Here is a 6,000-nt window from a genome sequence, read left to right as displayed (position 1 = left end):
CAGAAAGGTTGAATATCTAAATGTAAAACAAAACTATTTTTATAATATGGGGGTGGGCGGTGGGTAGGAAAGCCTTTCTAGGTTAAAGGAAAGGACTGACAAACTAAATCAAATTTCAGAATTCTGTATGAGGAAAGCTAGTATAAACAATTAAAAATAGATGAAAGTGAGCGTATGGGTTAACAATTCTGAAACTGTGTACTGGGGTTGAATAAATAAGTAAATGGCTGGTAGATGGCGGGAGCCAGGTTCTCACTGAACCTGTGTCCAATGATATATGTATCATACCATACACACATATACACATAGATGTATAGATACAGAAACAGTTATAGATATGTGTGTATATATGGGTTATCATACATAATAAAGTATCTAGCTCTGAATGCTGAGAGCCAAAAAGATGACATCTCAATAGCAATGAGCACACCAAGCACCCAGATCTTGGTTTCTAAATATCATTCTCTCATAAAATGAACCAGGGCTCCACGAAGAACTGGTTAATTCTAGGGCTGGAACATGGAAAGGACAAGATAATCTTAAAACATCTTGTAGTTTTATAAAGCAAGGAAATATTTTTAACAAAAGAATGGGGGGTTATCAAAGGTACACTGGAGCCAACGTGAAAGAGCTCCCATTACCAAACCTGTAATTATCTGAGCAATAAAATAAATAATATAACACTGGATTATAACACAAAAGATAAAATAAATATATAAATCCAATGGATAGATGTATAATCAATGGAACAGAACTGAGAGTCCAGAAATAAACTTATGCATCTACAGTCAATTGATTTTAACAAGGGTGCCAAGACTATTCCATGGGAAAAGAATAGTCTTTTCAACAAATGTGCTGGGACAACTGGATATTCATATGTAGAAGAATGAACTTGGAGCCCCTAACTTATACCACATAAAAAAATCCAAATCAAAATGGATCATCAGGGGCTTCCCTGGTGGCGCAGTGGTTGAGAGCCCGCCTGCCGATGCAGGGGACACGGGTTCGTGCCCCGGTCCGGGAAGATCCCATACGCCACGGAGTGGCTACGCCCGTGAGCCATGGCCGCTGAGCCTGTGCTCTGCAACGGAAGAGGCCACAACAGTGAGAGGCCTGCGTACTGCAAAAAAAAAAAAAAAAAAAAAAAAGATCATTAAAAACCTAAGAGGTAAAATTAAAACATTCTTGGAATAAAGGCATAAATTTTCATGACTTTGGACTAAGCAACAGGTTTTTTTTTTCAATATATAAAAATCAATTTTCTTTTCTCTTTTTAAAAACTTTTTATTTTATATTGGAGTATAGTTGATTAACAATGTTGTGATAGTTTCAGGTATACAGCAAAGTGATTCGGTTATACATATACGTGTATCCATTCTTTTTAAAATTCCTTTCCTATTCAGGTTGTTACATAATATTGAGCAGAGTTCTCTGTGCTATACAGTAGGTCCTTATTTGTTATCTGTTTTAAACATAGCAGTGTGTACATGTCAATCCCAAACCCCCTAACTTCCCCCCTACCCACCCTTCCCCCCAGTAACCATAAGTTCATTTTCTAAGGCTGTGAGTCTGTTTCTATTTTGTAAACAAGTTCATTTGTATCATTTCTTTTTGGATTCCGCATATGAGTGATATAATACGATATTTCTCTTTCTCAGTCTGAGAAATACTTTCTCTTCACTCAGTATGACAATCTCTTGGTCCATGCATGTTGCTGCAATGGCATTATTTCATTCTTTTTAATGGCCATTGTATATATGTACCATGTCTTCTTTATCCATTCCTCTGTCAAAGGACATTTAGGTTGCTTCCATTTCTTGGCTATTGTAAACAGTGCTGCAGTGAACATTGGTGTGCATGTATCCTTTCGCACCATGTTTTTATCCAGATATATGCCCAGGAGTGGGGCTGCAGGATCAGACTTTGAATAACCAAAGCAATCTCAAGACAGAACAACGGAGCTGGAGGAATCAGGCCCCCTTACTTCAGACTATACCTACAAAGCTATAGTCATCAAAACAGTATGGTACTGGAACAAAAATAGAAATATAGATCAATGGAACAGGATAGAAAGCCGAGAAATAAACCCAAGCACCTATGGTCAATTAATCTACAACAAAGGAGGCAAGACTGTACAATCGGGGAAAGACAGTCTCTTCAAAAAATGGTGCTGAGAAAACTGGACAGCTACATGTAAAATATGAAATTAGAATATTCTTTAACACCATACACAAAGATAAGCTCAAAATGGATTAAAGACCTAAATGTCAGACTGGACACTATAAAACTCTTAGATGAAAACATAGGCAGAACACTCCCTGACATAAATCACAGCAATATCTTTTTTGATCCGTCTCCCAGAGTAATGGAAATGAAATCAGAAACAAATGGAACCTAATTAAACTCCAAAGCTTTTGCACAGCAAAGGAAACCATAAACAAAACGAAAAGACAACCCACAGATTGGGAGAAAATATTTGCAAATGAAGCAACTGACAAAGGATTAATCTCCAAAATTTACAAACATCTCATGCGGCTTAATATCATCAAAACAACCAACCCAATAAAAAAATGGGCGGAAGATCTAAATAGACATTTCTCCAAAGAAGACATAAGATGGCAAAGAGGCACATGAAAAGATGTTCAACATTGCTAATTATTAGAGAAATGCAGATCAAAACTACGAGATATCACCTCATACCAGTCAAAATGGCTATCATCAAAAAATCCACAAAAGGGGCTTCCCTGGTGGCGCGGTGGTTGAGAGTCCGCCTGCCAATGCAGGGGACACGGGTTCGTGCCCCGGTCCGGGAAGATCCCACATGCTGCGGAGCGGCTGGGCCCATGAGCCATGGCTGCTGAGCCTGCACTTCCAGAGCCTGTGCTCCACAACGGGAGAGGCCACAACGGTGAGAGGCCCGCGTACCGCAAAAAAAAAAAAAAAAAAAATCCACAAAAAATCAATGCTGGAGAGGGTGCGGAGAGAAGGGAACCCTTCTGCACTGTTGATGGGAATGTAAATTGGTACAGCCACTATGGAGAACAGTATGGAAGTTCCTTAAAAAGCTAAAAATAAGCAACAGTTTCTTAGAGTCTTAGCTATCACACAAAAAGCACAAGCAACAACAAAAACAAAAGATAAATTTGGACTTCATCAAAATTTAAAACTTTTTTGTATCAAATGATTTTTTCCATTGAATGATTTGCAATATAATAAGGGTCTAGTATCCAGAATATATGAAAAACTCTTATAACTCAAAATCAAAAGACAAATGACCCAATTTTAAAAGGAACAAAGAAATAGACATTTCTCCAAAGATAATATACACATGACTAATAAGCACATGGAAAGATTCTCAGTGTCGTTAGTCATTAGGGAAATGAACATTAAAACTACAATGAGATAGCACTTCATACCCACCAGGATGGCAATTATTTAAAAAAAAAAAAAGTAAACCAGAAAATAGGAAGTGTTGGCAAAGATGTGATGAAATTTGAACCCTCATACATTGCTGGTAGGACTGTAAATAATGCTGCCACTTTGGAAAACAGTTTGGCAGTTCCTCAAAAAGTTAAATATAGAGACCTAGCAGTTCCTCTAGGTATGGACCTAGAGAATTAAAAACACATGTTCAAAAAAAATTGTACACTAATGATCATAACGGCATTGTGCATAATAACCCCAAAGTGGAAACAAGTTATTTGTTCATATTTTTTGGACTTATCTGTCCATTTGTTGATGCACAAAGGTCCATCAACAGATGAATGGATAAACAAAATGTGGTATATCTATACAATGGAATATTATTTAGTCATAAAGGGAATGAGTACTGACACATGCTACAACATGGATAAACCTTGAAAACATTATGCTAAGTGAACAAAGCCAGACACAAAAGGACACATATTACTCTTCCATTTATATGAAATTGTCCAGAATGGGCAAATTAATAGAGAAAGAAAGTAGATTCGGGGGATAGGGAGAGAGGGGAATTGGAAGTGATTGTTAATAAATACAGCTTTTCTTTTGGGGTGATGGAAATATTCTGAAACTAGACAGTGATGGCTGCACAACATTGGGAGAAGACGAACGTACATTGAATTGTACATTTTGAAATGATGAATTTTATGTTGTGTGAGTTATATCACAACAAGAAATTACAAAAAATTTAAAAAGCCTAAAACCGGTGCAAAAACATGTACATGAGTTCACACTGATATAAATAAATGATTTAAATTAATACATGAGGATGAAGAGACAAAAATTCCTTTTAGAAGAATTCCAAAGAATTTATTTAGATACCCTTTCTAGAAGGTAAAGCTTAACACCCCACCTCTCCCTGTCACCATCTTAAGTGTGGGCTGTAATTAGTGACTTGCTTCTAATAAACAGAATATGGAAAGGGATAAATAGCAACTTTACTGTGGGGAAACCTAGCAGACGCTGCCTTACCCAAGTGATCAAGGTTCACATCATTAGTGATGTCACATGGACATCATGTAACCTCTGATATATAATGGGAAGAACACTTCAGCTGTGTGGTATTTGCTCAAAAGACCCATAACCCCAGTCTAATCAAGAGAAAAACATCAGAGGAATGTAGACTGAAGGATGTTCTAACAAAATACTTGACCAGTACTCCTCAAAGCGGTTAAGGACATGAAAGACAAGACTGAGAAACTGTCATGGACCAGAGGAGACTAAGGAGCTAGGAAAACTCTGTTGGTTTTTAACATTTTCACAAATGCACATGGTAATATGTTAATGGAGGAATCTGGGTGAGGGATATAGAACTCTGTACCACTTTGCAACTTTTCTGTAAACTTAAAATTATTCGAAAATTAAGTTTAAAAAATGAGTGAAAGGCTGGGAGAAAATATTTGCTCATATATAACAAACACAAAGCATCAACTGGATCACTGGATTGAGGATATTAGACCCCCTCTCTTGACAGCATTCATTCCCCATGACTTCCCTGCTATCAGGACTCAGACTGGCTCAAATAGTGGTCCAGATCCCTTGATCTCCCGTCCCTATCCCAGCTTCATTTATCTTTTCATTCATGCATACAGTTAGTTGATTCAGCAAAATTTATTGAACATATTCTATGTGGCAGAAAGTCTTCTAGGCAGTGAGGATAAAGCTGTGAACAGAACCCCTTGCTCTCATGGAGCTTACAGGGAATGAACCCTCATTGCTCTAAATCAGACATCATAGTCTGGCCGTGATTGGTTTGGCCATGATTGGTTTAGGGGTGGCTATGTGATTCAATTCTGGCCAGTAAGATGTAACTGGAGGTTGGGACTTCCCTGGTGGTCCAGTTGTTAAGATTCTGTGCTCCCAATGAAGGGGGCCTGGGTTCGATCCCTGGTCAGGGAACTAGATCCCGCATGCTGCAACTAAGACCCAGCACAATCAAATTAAAAAAAAAAAAAAAAGATGTAAGTGGAGGTAATATAAAGGGATAGTGTTAAATAGCAATTTAAATTTAAGTAATTCTGAGAATACATAATCTTAGGGTAATAAATATTCAAACGTAAAGAAAGATGAAAATCACAGGCTTCTAAGAAAGGGACAGATTCGATCTGCACAGGCCTTTATCTCTTTGTTTTTCCTTCTTCCTCCTGCCTGGAAAGTGGATGTGATGTCTGGAGGTGATGCAGCTGCCCTGTGCCTGTGAAGTGATAAGCATGCTAAGGATGACAGAACAGGAAGACAGAAGATGCCTGGGTCTCTGCTCCTCAGATGCTCTAGTCCTGTATTGCTTGTGCTTCAACCTCCAGAATTCTTCTTATGTCAAAACGAAACACCAAACCAAATAAAGAACGACAAAAAAACCCTACCTTATTCTTTACCGTACTCATAGTCCATTTTCAATTACTTGCAGCTGAACATACTTCGAACTGATAAAAGCATCAACAGGCAATTTCTTGAGAATACTATAAATGGCTGATGAGACATGAAAAGATGATTCAGCCTAATAGAAATTAGCAATTGCAA

The sequence above is a fragment of the Tursiops truncatus genome, chromosome 14 (genome assembly GCF_011762595.2).
Source record: "Tursiops truncatus isolate mTurTru1 chromosome 14, mTurTru1.mat.Y, whole genome shotgun sequence".
Taxonomy (NCBI): Eukaryota; Metazoa; Chordata; class Mammalia; order Artiodactyla; family Delphinidae; genus Tursiops; species Tursiops truncatus.
Note: the sequence above shows the minus strand (reverse complement) of the source record.